The sequence below is a fragment of the Papaver somniferum genome, chromosome 3, assembly GCF_003573695.1.
Source record: "Papaver somniferum cultivar HN1 chromosome 3, ASM357369v1, whole genome shotgun sequence".
Taxonomy (NCBI): domain Eukaryota; kingdom Viridiplantae; phylum Streptophyta; class Magnoliopsida; order Ranunculales; family Papaveraceae; genus Papaver; species Papaver somniferum.
In genome coordinates, this window is record NC_039360.1 from 180,328,188 (window position 1) to 180,341,399 (window position 13,212).

General features: G+C 35.9%; 1 long non-coding RNA gene across 1 annotated transcript; it reads right to left on the reverse strand.

Moving 5' to 3' along the window:
* Positions 1–2,181: 2,181 nt before the first annotated feature.
* Positions 2,182–3,497, reverse strand: LOC113361937. The gene is made up of 3 exons (XR_003365421.1): positions 3,330–3,497; positions 3,139–3,185; positions 2,182–2,521 (listed from the first exon to the last, which is right to left on the reverse strand). It is a non-coding gene; the product is annotated as an uncharacterized LOC113361937 (long non-coding RNA).
* Positions 3,498–13,212: the final 9,715 nt, after the last annotated feature.

A 13,212-nucleotide genomic window follows, 5' to 3' on the forward strand; every position in this document is an offset into this window, starting at 1 on the left:
CGCTCGAACTCGCAAGCGTTGCTATCTCAAGCTTGTTTGTCAAGTTTAGTCGCCAAAACTATAAGTCTTGATTTCTAGTCTACTTATAGCTAAGTCTCGGATTAGGATAAGAAGTATATTTGATCTTTAAGCTTCATGGCGTTCATCGAATGAAGATGAAGAACTACTCAAGGAAACTTGTGGAACTTCATCATCAACAAGGATGTAGAGACTTGAACTCATCTATCACTCAAAATTCTATCTACTCAATCTCCTATTTGAGACAAAAATTCATATTGTTATATAGACTTCAATTATACACATTTGGTATTTCGAGCCGAGTTTATCTCGCTTATCTATTTCTCAAAATATGTGTTGGTAAGCTTTCGGTTTAACCAAGTTCATCTTTTATTCTTGACAAAAGTCAAAAGATGATCATGTGAAAATCGCCTTGTAACATCTTACATGATTCGTGTGAGACAATCATTTGATGTAGACTCGAAATGTTTCGCAATGATCATTCGATCACTTGAAAATTGCTTTGAAGCTAATAGTTTGTGTGAGACAGCTATTGTCGTCTTCCAAGAATGTTTCAATGATTGGAATGAGGGTTTAGAACATGTAACCATGATTAGATACAAACATAGTGTGTATTCACATTTGTGTAAAGTCCAAAACCGGGAACCATGGTATGCGTACCCGTACGCGTACTGGTTGGTTGTTGGAAGTACGGGAACTATGCGTACTCGTACGCGTACTGGCGGAAGTTCAAGTCCGTGATTTCTGCTGGAGTTTGGAAGAGTGAAATGGTATGCGTACCCGTACACGTACTGGCGTAACCAAACTTAGTCTGGTTACTTAGGTATGCGTACCCATTTGCATACTTAAGTAGGTTATGTTCTAAAATCGGTTTGTTCATATACTAATACATTTATATAATAAGGAATGCAATCTTTTGCAAACTGTGGCTATAATGTTCACGAAATGATTCGAGTGAATCAAAATCGATTTTGCTTCAATTGTGTCTTGAATACTTCTACGAGAATATAAACAATTGAACAACTCTCTAACTAGTTTCATTTAAGTCATTTGAACTAGTTATGATAAAGATGAATAAGGTTGATATGAAAGTGCTCATACGGCTAACCATTGGTTAACTATTGTTGAACCAACTAAGTGTATACATTTAGCTACGGTTACCTTTATCTAAACGATGGTACATTTCATTTGTGTATAACAAGCTAAGTTCGATCTAACGGTTGAAAGATATTAGCTTGAATCTAATCAGGTTTTCATTTAACGGTGAATATTGAATTCTTTTTACCAAGGTAGCACTGAATGCAAACCCTGATTTGAAGACTATATAAAGGAAAACTCTAGCAACTGGGAAACCTAATACCTACACCTCATGTGTGATACTAGTTGCGACTAGAGTCGATTCTCCTTTAACCTTAGGATTTTCACGAAACCCTATAGGTTAACGACTTGAAGACTTCATCGGGATTGTGAAGCCAGACCCAACTATTTCTCCGTAGTTGCGTGTTCTAATTGTTTTTTTCTATCATGTTGAGTACTATGGGAAACCTAATCCCCACACCTCATGTGTGATACTAGTTGCGACTAGAGTCGATTCTCCTTTAACCTTAGGTTTTTCACGAAACCCTGTAGGTTAATGTAATACCCCCGCTCTTTTTCTTAAAATATTAGGGTGCGAACCCAACCCATTTGGATTGGAGGACTAGAACTAGCGCAATGTGGAGCATCAAAACTAGTTGTTGTTGTGTTTCGGTTAAGAAACACTTGGATTTTGCATGAGAAACTATTTTCTCTTTGTGTGAGCCTGCCCGTAGCGTGTTCGGACGTTAATAGAGTTTTAAAACTCGAAAATGTTACAAATTGACACCTTCCTTAGGTGTGTGTCAAGTTTAAATCGAAAGAAGGGTATTTTAAACTTTTTACCTTCTTTTATAAGTTTTAACTAGGGCTGCACATACTCCGGTACGACCCGGTTCTCCTATGGAATCGGTCCCTGTACTTGGTGTTGACCGGTACTGAAATTTAAGGACCGGTACCTGTACTTGTACCTGGTGTTGTACCGGTATTCCGGTACCGGTCCGGTACAAGTCCGGTACCGGGTTTTTTACCTGAAAAACAGTTCAAAATACTAAAAGAGTAAAAGTCTAAAACAACATTCCAGCAACATTACAAAATAAGTTCAATTTGTAATATACATACTTAGGTAGTTAAGTTCAACATTTCAACTTCAACATTACAAAATACTTAAAAAGTTTCACTAATCTTTCTTCTTGTTAGGATTTTTTGGACATCTATTCAAATGCTTTCATAATCCAGTAGTGCCATTTACATCATTCTGAGCAGGATATTTACCCTTGCAGTGACGACATTGATCATGAGTTTCACTAATCCTCGTCATTTCCAGCCAAACATCAGATCTCACTTTGTCGTGCTTGTTTTCGCTATCACCAACTTCAACCGCTCCTGTTGTACTTGTTGGAGCATGAGACATGACTATTTACAACACCTAGAAAAGAACGATGAATGAATTAACCAGAGGTAGCATGAAACATGACTATTGTACAAAACTTAACCAACTAATTGCAGTTTACGGACACATTGTAGTACTATGTAACTATGTTATTACTTGTCACCAAAAAATACTACCTCAAACAATGAATCAACAAAACAGAACCACAAAAATCGCTTAAAACCAATGCAATGGACACTATCTGATGAACTCGAAGTCAACATAAACTATTTTAATGTATAAGCAAATAAACTCAAAGTCCAACATAAAGCAGAAGGTAAGCCTGAACTATGAATCCTTACAAAGTGTTTACAAGTCTCACAAGCAAATTATCAAACATCATAGCTACATACTTCTGAAAAATCATCCCAAATTCCCAATAAATCCAACTTCACAGCAATATACCCTAAATCCTATCAATTAATGAATTCCAACAAAATTAAACCTAAATCTAACAGAATAAATTGAATTAACCATAAATTAAACATGCATGAAATTCATAAAAGAGAAGATGCAATTGATTTAATAGAGAACCCAATCAACAAAAACACCTAATTATAATTAGCCTAACAGAAACCCAATTTCTTAAACAAAAATATGGAATAAAGTTATACCTTCACAGTTCACATCGCTCTAATCCTCTTCTTTCTTCCCTTCTCTACTGAAAGCCATTAAGAACTCAAATTAGAAGATGAAACAAAACCCATATATGTTCCCAAATCATATCCACTAAAGTAACAACATCAAAAGCAGAAAACCCATGTTCCCACAGAGATCACGAAATTCACAACTATAATCTTATTACCTGAAGTTGATGATTCTTCAAAAATATATAGAACTCAGATGTTGAAAGAGATGGAGATGATGAGTTGGTGAAGAAGAAGAACAAATCGAACTAGGCTGATAGAGATGGTGAAAAAAAGAACAAATCAAACTAGGCTGAAGAAGAAGAAGAGTTGCCGCTGTTCTTCAGAGATAAAAAATAGAAGAAGAAAAATGGGTGAACTGGTTATTCTTGCGATACTATATACCTAGTATAGACGACTAAGATCAAAAACCTACAAAGATCTAATGGCTCAAATTAATCGGAGTCCTCCTCTCAGAACCGGTGCTTTTACCGGTCTAAGCCGGTTCTTAATCTCCTGTCCCGGTCCCTGTACCGGTTACTCCGGAACCGAACCCGGTATTTCCGGTTCCAGACCGGTACAGGTCTTTTTGACCGGTTCCTATGCAGCCCTAGTTTTAACCACTGATTTTCTTTATGAATTCAACTCTTTATTTTCATTCTTGGTTTCTCTTCATTCCTACGACAAACAAAAGAGATATTCTATCACAAAACTTTATTTTGAAGCTTGATTTAACAACTGTTTGGTGGTTTAATTCGGATTGGTTGCTTTGAAGTTTCTATTGCACAAAAAGTAGGGGGAATTCTTCATAAAACTGTTTTTGAATTGATTTATATGATTTCAATTCTCTGATTTCATGTTTAATGAAAGTCAAACCTCTTCATACTCTTATGAAACTTTATATGATGGATTTGTGACGTTTTAAACGAATTCATGATTGTTCATCTTGATATTGAATTTAGGGTTCATGAAAAGTTAGGGGTTTCTTCTAATATGATGTTTGAACTTTATTATTCCTAAAAATTATCCATGGGTACTTGTAATTTATTGGGTTTGATCTCTATTTCTTCTTGAAACTCCGTTTTGAGCAATTCAAGGATTTCTGAATAGTTTTCTGTACTGTTTTAGGGATTGATTCTCGCCAAGTTCCATCAACTATTCTTTTTGTTTATATTTTTCATATAAAAGATGGCTTTATATTCTTTAAAACTAGCCAAGAATCAATGGATTCCGATAAGTAATGAAGTCTGGGTGAATTTTTGAGTATAGACTTCCAAAACTGTAATCTCTGAAGAGCTTGGTTAATGCCCTGTTTATTTGAGACTTTTCGAATAAACTACATACCTTATTTCTTCTGGTTATGATTTTTATGTCAAAATAGAGTCTTTCAGTTTTCCAACGAGACTAAGTTTGCTAACTTCAGTTCAATGATGAATTTTGTACGAATTTTCAATTGCAGTCTACCAAAACTGAATTTTCTGAAGAACTGCACATCTGCCCTGTTTTGTTGAGATGTTTAGACATAGTTATGTACCTCAATACCTTTGCTTATCATTTTATGTAAAATTGGGGTTTCTTAGATTTCTAATGGTACCAAATTCTCTAAATTTCGTTATGTGATGAATTTTGCACAAAATTTTGATTGTAGACTGCCGAAACTGTAGTTTCTGAAAACCGTAAGTTCTGTCCAGTTTTGTTGAGGTACTTTTACACAGATATAGAACTCATTAATTTTTCTTATCATTTTTATGTAAAATATTATCTTATATTCTTCAAAATGAGCCAAGAAACACTCATTTTCATTGTGTAAAGAAGTCTACAAAATTCTTTGAAAACAGGCTCTGTAATCTGAAATTTCTGAAAAATTGTATTGTTGTTTTATACTTGCGTCTTTAGTTCTTTGAGCTATTGAATGTATTCTTTTGGTGGTAGTTTTTACATGAATACATGCCTTTTATATTTTCTAAAATGAGAAGATTGTTTGAGTTTGTCTTTCATCAAACCCCATGGATATTTATGAGTTTAAATGGTTTAAAAGAGATTTGGTTTAGAACGGATTATGTTGTAAAAATTCATTGATTTGATGCATTTATCGATTTTGAGGTTTTCCTAGCTATATGAGTTGATACTTACCTGCATTTATGATCTTGTTTTATGCGGAAAAGCTAAGTTAAGTTGCTTTCAAGGTTTGTGAATCAATATTTTGTTGATGGTTGTTCGATACTCGTATTTAACGATGTTTGCGAACTATTTATGAATTGCGTTGAGTATCCTTTTGGTTACGAACTCTGCTGATGAGTTTGTCGGGCCCATAAGGGGCAATCCATATTAATGGGGACCCGCGGAAGATCGTCCGGGATGATAGGGTGGTTTTCTGATAAACCTCGACAGATGGTTATTCGGACCCTCACAGTAGATTATTGCGAACTCACTGGGTTTAAATAATTTCGATTGTGTATTGGCTTTGTAAGTCCTTTGATACTTCAATTTGGATGTGCTCAACAACTTAACGCATTTTTTATGCTTTAAACGATTTGATATCTCATCGTTATTGTATTTTGGCATTCTTTGTACTCGTGTTATCGAATCGTTAACTCTCTACTGGGTTGTGGCTCACCATTTTGTTTTGTTTTGTTTTCCACAGAGTTTGAGGTCGGCTTGAGGTAGTAAGCTTGGTGCATTGAGCTTTGGGGGTCAAAGTGAGTACATCACTTTGTGTTCATGTATATTCATATGTATCTGGGTTGGTTTGCGAAAAAGGATATTGTATTTTCCTATTGTTTTAGTTTGTGAAAAATGATACCATCATTTCTTATTGAATTTTTTTTTTGTAAAAAGAGTACTATAATTAGTAAGTGTGCGTCATGTTTAAATGGTTTCATGTCTCATATATTGTATTCCACACTTTTTGGTTAACTGGTTTTTGTAGATGAAACTTCTTTTGTTATGTTTAATAAAAGCATGACTTTTACTCTTGTTTACAAACAGGCTTTCAATTTGTGTATCTCAAATGGCAGCTCGGAGAATTTGGAACTTATCAGTTGACCGAACTCCACGGCCGACTGGAAGGGAAAAATTTTCCGGGCCGTCACAGTTAACGACTTGAAGATTTCATTGGGATTGTGAAGCCAGACCCAACATTTCTCCGTAGTTTCATGTTCTAATCTTGCTGTTTTCTATCATGTTGAGTACTATATTCTTTAAGATTTGCTCGACATTTATTCTCCGGTAGGAAAGATTGAAAAGTAGTCACAAACATCTTCGTCTCATCGTTTGTGATTCCATAATATCTTGTTTCGTTAATCGATTAAGATTATTGTGAGGTGAATGATAATACTAGGTTGTTCTTCGGGAATATAAGTATGGATTATCAATTGGTTCATGTTCACCTTGATTTATCAAAAGACGGAACAAAACACATAGGTATATCTGTGAGAGACAGATTTATCTATTCAATAGACTTTTCTATGTGATACATATGTGTTTATCAAGACTTCGACTTTGGGTCATAACAACTCTTAGTTGTGGGTGAGATCAGGTAAGGGAATCAAGTGCGCAGAATCCGGCGGGGTTCAAGAGGCGTATGGAACGCAAATGTACCTTGATCAGTGTGAAATTGATTAGGTCTCAACTACATTCCATACCGAAGTTAGCTTGGTAGTAGGCTAGTGTCTGTAGCAGCTTAATACAGTGTGGTGTTCAAATCTGGACTAAGTCCCGTGGTTTTTCTGCATTTGCGGTTTCCTCGTTAACAAAATTTTTGGTGTCTCTGTTATTTCTTTTCCGTGTTATATTTGTTTATATAATTGAAATATCACAGGTTCTGCGTAGTTCAATCAATTAAAAAATCCAACCTTTGGTTGTTGATTATATTGATTGACACTTGAACATTGGTCTTTGGTACCGTTCAAGTTGTTTCATATAATAATCAGGATCACGGATTTCTATCTGTTTGATTTGTTGATTAGATTGTGAAACAGAGATACGAACTCTTGGATATATTTCCATTGATTAAGCCTGACTGTCTAGTTGATTCTCTTGGAATTATATTGGAGTTTGTCCATACAGATTGTTAAGCGAAATGTTGGGTGTGGTTGTTAGACCCCTGCTTTTTCAATTGGTATTAAAGCAGGCAAACACGTTTAAGACCTCATAACTCTGTGTTTGTAGTGATCTAACTCTATAGACAGAGGTGCTATCTCTATAAACGTACCACCAGTCTTCGATGGCTCGAATTACTTATGGTGGAAAATTGCTATGCGTGCCTTTCTTCAAGCGCGTAATTTTCAATCATGAGTTTACGTTGTTAATGGCTATGATCCTCCAGTTTTTACAATAGGCACTGTAACTGTTCCAAAGGATATTGGTGATTATGATGCTGTCGAGATTCTTGCTGCAAAGCAAAATTCTGACGGATTGAATGCAATCATCCATGCCATTACCTCAAATCTTCAGCACCATGTGACTACGTGCATTCGGTCTAAAGATGCTTGGGATATCTTAGAAACCGTATTTGAAGGGAGTACCTGTGAAAAAGAAGCTAGGCTTCAAAACCTAAATTCTGATTGGGAAAACCTTCGTATGGCAGATGAAGATTCATTTGATGAGTTTAATCACAAAGTGTCTGAAATTGTTAGTGTATCTTTTGCGTTGGGTAAGACTAATCCTGAAAAGGACATTGTGATGAAAATTTTCAGATCTTTGCCATCCATGTACGATTCTAAGAAACATGCCATCTTTGAAGGAAATAACCTTGATGTGATTTCTAGGAATACTCTTGTTGCGAAGTTAAAGATCTTTGATCATGAGCATGTATCCAAATCTAGAAAGGATATTGCTTTCAAAGCACAAAAGAACACTAATCTACTTGATAAAAGTAAAACTGTTGGCATCTTTGAAGACGATCCTTCTGAGACTGATTCATCAGATGAAGATCTTGACAAGTCAGTCTCGTTGATCACAAGACAGTTTAGAGATCTTCTTTTGAATAAAAGTAAACGGTTCACTAGAGATAAACCTAAGTCATCAGTTAAACTCATAATCGTGTTCCTCCTAAAAACAGGGATAGTGACGATACTGATGACGAGGATATGCCATAGTGCTTCAAGTGTTAAGGATTTGGTCATTTTGCAAATGAGTGTCCAAATCATAAAAAGTACACTGAAAACAAAGGTCTTGCTACAACTCTTGATGAAATGTCTGATCACTATGATTCAAACGAAGATGAAAAATCAAGTGTTGCGCTCCTTGCTGAAAATATTAATTTTGATAATTGTAGCAATACTCACATCAATCTTGATATTTTTCCTGGAGAGACTTATTCAACAGTTTTAGAGGATAAAATGGATTTTTACCTATCTACTGTAGATTTTATGTCTAAGTTTCAGGTACCACAATTTGTCTTGCAGCCTGTTCCGCTATTGTGTCTGAACCATCGTCCATTTTGACATGTTCTGACTGCACTCTTAAGGGTCACACACTCTAAAATTGTTTCAAGTACAAGCATAAAGTAAGATATGTCAACAAACTTCAACGAAGAGCAAATCGATTAGCAAACAAGCTTAAACTTGTTCAGAAATCGTTTGAGGTTTGTAAACTAAATCCCTCTCCGAAAAGGTTAATTTCTAAAGAACCAGTTAGACCTCTCTGGAAAAGAACAAGGTCTAAGCATTCTTTGGAAGAAGTAGTTAGGAACTCCTTCCAAAAGGTTCATGGTGTGGACATATCATTCTTCACCCCAACACAACATAATTGTGTTGATGGTGCATCTTGTCTCAAGTGCCTGATTTCAAAGACACAAGAGTAAAGCACATTCAGGTCTTAAAAAGAAAATTTGTGTTCATTTTTCTTTGGTTGTTTTTCTTCTGATTGTTTGAGTTCAATAAAGAATTGGTAGATCCTTTCATATCACAAATTGGTATTGAAATGGTCTTTCCTTTTTCGTTAAAAAGAAGGGTTAAAATCGACAATTCTACCCTCTTTAGGGCTGAGAATTGAGCGTACGTGAATCCTTCGTTTGTATAAAGGTTTTGTAACCCTTCATTCATTTATCCTTCTCTAAAAAACTCTTTTCATCACAAGTTTGCTTGTAGAGAGACTGTTCAATGATTTTCTCTCACAAACCCATTTCTATGGAGGCTCCAAGCATCATGACTTCTGATGGAAAAGATGTTAATATGATTGTTAAGCCGTCAATCATGAATGAAAAAGATAAATTGGTATCTCCTTTACCCTCAAATTTGAAAAGAAAAAGGAGGAATGTGAGAAAACCAAGGGATGTTCCTTCAAATCTTTAGAAGTTCTCTGATGTTCTTGAAGAGTTGAATGAAATAAGAAAACAGATGCAGCAAATAAAGGCTTTTGTGTTTTGAACTCTTGAAATTCAGAAGTCCCTAGTTCGACATCAGTCAAGAAGGTTCGTTGAAATTGACTCTTATCTTCATGAACCTTATATTCTAATGGTTGTTGATGACAAGAAGTTCGGGGACGATAAAGAATTTTTCAAATGTCTTAATGTCTAGGAAAATTCTTATGAGAATTTATTCTTGTGTTTTAAGAAGGATAACTAGGGTTTGGAATAGCCATTATTGTGAGTACATGATCACTGTCGTATGCGTCAAAAATAAATTACACTTTCTTACTACTCAAAATATATAATGAAGCAAGGGCAAGAAAAGATCGTTCCCACAGAGAGGTCTAGGTTGTCGTTTGTTTCGATTTCTTATATAAACAAAGGGGGGATTTTTCTAATTTTTATAAAGTAAACTAAAGTAAAAGCAAAACAAAGAAATAAAGCACACAAATCAATAAGATGAAGATATTGGTCAAAGATCAGTTTTCATTCACAAGCATGTATTCGAAACAATAATTAGAATTGATATTTAATCTCAACTTTTATCAAAGGCCCTAGGCCTACCTTGATCGCAAGTTTATCCCGCAAATCTCCTTTTATCATCGACAAACACATTAAAAGATGCGAATATGAATTCTATATTAGAGAACAACATAACGTGTAAAAGCACTAATCAAGTTTAATTCCCTAGATGCATTAAGTTCTATGAAATTAGGCCAACTGTGTAAAAGCACTAATCCGATTTAACAAAGGTTATGACTCACTTGTGACTACTAAAATGTATCACTACAAGCAATAATCACAATTATGCTACTTGTAATCAGGAATCTATCACTTTTGCGTATAATAAATCCTAATACAGCAATAGAGATGAAAACAAACTCAATTGATTCTAGACTCAACCAAACAAGCATTCAAATCATGTAACAATATCATCAATGAATCATAAACGATAAGTAGGGAGACAAAACTAATTTATTGAATACAATCCATGTTTGGAAATCCAACGTATTCCTTAACCAAAAGAAAACTGGCTCATGTTCATGGAGTTCATCCAATGAAGAAATAAATCTATCATGTTCACAAACCCTAGAACATAAGTATAAGTAAATTATGATCGAGAAAGAGATAACTCTTCTCTTTTATATGTTTCTCCCAAAAGGATATAACTCTTCCCATTTAGGTCTAGTGTTCATTCTAGCCCAAAGTGTGTGTCTCAGGGGTCCATCCAAGCCCATGTGCCAAAACATCTTTTCTGGAATTTCTGGGTCCAAAAGTGTATTGCCGGATTGATGAAATCATCACCAGAACCCGGTCACCGTTGCCAGAATCCGGCAATCTGGTAACTGTCTCTGGCTACTTGAACTTGTATCCGGCTACTGTAACCTCCAGCAACTCATTATCCTTCTATACAGTTCATACACTCACAATTCAGACCCATACTTCACAAAATCATCTAGGCCAATTCTTGGATCTTGCGAAAACTAGCCCAAAAGCGTAACTCGTATCTCATATGTCCAGCGGCCAACTATTGCATCCAACACGTTCTACCTTTATGATTGACTGAAAAATTATGATTCATACTTCAAGCTACAAAATCTGACTACCGGAACTAGTACCACCGGCTCACCATTTTCACTGCGTTTTCGCACCGTATCTGCAGAACTGGATTTTATTTCAGGCACTTTGTGCATTTTGCTGTTAACTGAGACATGATGTTGTTGTTAAAGTCCCAACCTTACTATACCTTCTCCCCTGCACAATATGTCCTAACATTGATCTATTCATTCATTTACTTCCAGCTCCAAATGCTCACAGACTCCTTGTAAATCAACACCTCCCAGCTGACTTTACTCTGCAAACGTACCCAGATCATTACCACCACTTGAATCGCAGTTGTAACACCACTTTCTTGTTGGATGTAAACATAGCCAACTGCAACTGCTAATCCATATCCTAGTTTCTCCAGACAGCAACACAACTCAATCTCCATTGCTCATTCCCTGCAAATTCAGACTCAAACAAATCCTTCAATTCTTCATTGTTCATTGGCCATCCTGGCACATCATTACTTGTAACTGCACTTCATTCCTGCAGTTCTAGTATGCTCATTTCACAGTCCCTGAATTACAGATGCATCACCTGCACACTAATCATGAACTGCAGCTGCAACATCAACCAGACCCAGATTTCCATTTTCTTACTTCACACAAACACCATCATCTCACTTCAACCTCATAACCACCTGCACATTCACCATAACTTGCATCTTCTCAGCTTCTGAGTTGTAGCAGCTTCGACTCCATTCTATGATCTTCCCTGTCTAACAGCAGCAACAATCTGCAGTTCATCTCATCATAAACCCATTAACACCAACCATTTCTTGCTCTAGCTACAGCAGCACCAATTCTTCTTTGAAATTTCACTATCCAACTTCATTTGTATTGCAGCTCCATAGACTCACAAAAACCCATTGCAGTTGCCATCTTCAGCTGTACTATCCCAGCATGATCAGCTTCACTTCCCATAACTCTTGGCTCAACACAGCAACCACTTCTCATTGCACTCATCCTCAAATTCCATCGACTGCAATTCATATTCACCCATAACTCAGAACCCACAGAACTGCAACCACCAATAACCCTATCTCATATTTCTAATCCTTCTCTAAAATGGCACCAAAACCATCTTCCTCGTCAATTCTTGGTAGCAGGAACATCAATATCATCTTCTGGTTTCAAATAGAGCTCAATCCCAACTCAGTAATACATTACAGAGCTTCAATTTCTCCATTTTACGTTCTTGACTGCAACTGATTCAAAACTCCATCGATCTGTACCACAACTCAACCCATGAAAATCAACTGAACAAATTCCTTCTCTCATTTCTCGATTCAACAGCAAATCCCCCTTTAATCACTTCAACGGCATCGGCATTTCTGCCTTAAACACCAACGGCAGCATATTCTCCATAGCCATCAACTCCATTGACCTCAAAAACCCTAACTTCCCATGAATATCAACAGATGCAGATACTCAAATTCATCCCGATTCATCATCAACTTCTCGATTTAAATAGTACCTCAATTCATCTATGAATCTTCTCTCTCTGAACTTGAATTCCTTCTCGATTTCTTCCTTTCTCTGAACTCAGAGTCTCTCTTCCTCTAATGGAGCCGCCATCAGGCAGATGATATAAAAGCTAATGATTTTCTTCTGAATTTTAGGTATTGTGTAGGAATGAGAATTGCTACAGGCACCCCACTTAAGATAAGGGCCTCCAAAGTGATATTTTGCTTGTCAGTTTCATAGAACTGACAGTCTATTATGCGACTCGACTTTCAATTACGGGAAACTGACAGTTCATTCTTCACCTGTTCCTTACGCTCCAAATGAACCTTCTTTTACTCCCAAGGACTCCATTGCACCTAATTAACTCAAACTCACGCATAAGATACATAATTTACATGAAAACTCCCAAAGAAAGCATAAACAATAGATATAAATCTAGGTGTTTACAATGCCTATCAATACACATAGCTATTTCCAACGATTTTCATCTTACAATGTTTATATATATATATTTATTTAAATTCTAAAGTTTATTTGGAAGATGATTTTGCAGTATTAATATTTATGGTTTTATATATTGCAACTTGTTATGGGATATGTGTGTTTGCGTCTGTGAACTATGATTGTCCCATACATGGT